This window comes from Canis lupus, chromosome 34, assembly GCF_011100685.1.
Source record: "Canis lupus familiaris isolate Mischka breed German Shepherd chromosome 34, alternate assembly UU_Cfam_GSD_1.0, whole genome shotgun sequence".
Taxonomy (NCBI): domain Eukaryota; kingdom Metazoa; phylum Chordata; class Mammalia; order Carnivora; family Canidae; genus Canis; species Canis lupus.
The window spans coordinates 40,486,058-40,487,024 of record NC_049255.1 but is presented as its reverse complement, the minus strand read 5'-3'; the positions used below and the strand labels follow the sequence as shown (position 1 = coordinate 40,487,024).

At 44.9% G+C, this 967-nt stretch overlaps 1 non-coding gene across 1 annotated transcript; it reads left to right on the top strand.

The window, feature by feature from the left end:
• The first annotated feature begins 476 nt into the window (after positions 1-476).
• Positions 477-580, top strand: LOC119867557. The gene has a single exon (XR_005384075.1). It is a non-coding gene; the product is annotated as a U6 spliceosomal RNA (small nuclear RNA).
• The last annotated feature ends 387 nt before the right edge of the window (positions 581-967 follow it).

The following is a 967-nucleotide window of genomic DNA, read 5'->3' as shown; positions in this document are numbered from 1 at the left end:
TCATGGGTGGCTCCCTGCACATCCCTGCACATCTAGTATACCCGTTTCTGTTAAGAAAGCATGAAGGAGAAGGATTTGGAGTAGAGGCTGAGAATCAGAACCCTGGTTCAGGCTACCTTTCCTGTGCAGGGCCAAGGAGGGCAAGGGTTTCACATCACATATAACCATGAAAAGAAAGTTTGGAAGCAGACCCCCTGGGTTTGACCGTCTTCACCAACTGTCAGCTGTGAAATTGGGCAGGTTCTTTAGTTCTCTAGGCCCTAATGTTCTCATTTGCAAGTTGGAGGGAAGAGTACTCTGTTTTTAATTAAAGTTGTCATACAGATTAAAGGAGGTAAGTCAAGTACAGCATTCAGCAGGATGTGAGGACCAGGGATGCTTGTGCACTTTTGTGGGTGTGGAGTCTGGCGCAAACCACCACAGAGAGTAAACTGACAGAGCTTAATCGGATTAAGCGCCGAGGACGCACTTGTGCAATGCTCGCTTTGGCAGCACGTATCCTAAAATTGAAGTGATGCAGAGAAGATTAGCATGGCCCCTGTGCAAGGACGACACGCAAACACACACACATTACGACTTCGGGATTCCATTCCTAGAAATAGAGCGAGATAAATCCTCACACAGCACCATAGGACAAGTTAAGTGCCTTCAATTAAGTAGGGATGGAAACAAACACTAATGAAATTTCTACCATGTGCCAGACACTTTACAGAGGTCGCTTCATTTAATCCTCAAGGCATCCTTACAAGATTATTTTATCAGAAATGATTCTCTATGAGGTTCCATAACCTGACAAGGACGCTGTGCTGATAATGGGCAAAGTTGGGGCTCAAACTCAGGTGTAAGGTTTACTGCATTCCTATATCTCATGCAGAGTCTGAAAAGGATCATTATCTCTCTTTTGTTTCCCTTGTAGATGGTTGTGTGGATGAGCTCCTGTATCACATGATTTTCCAACTGTGTCTCC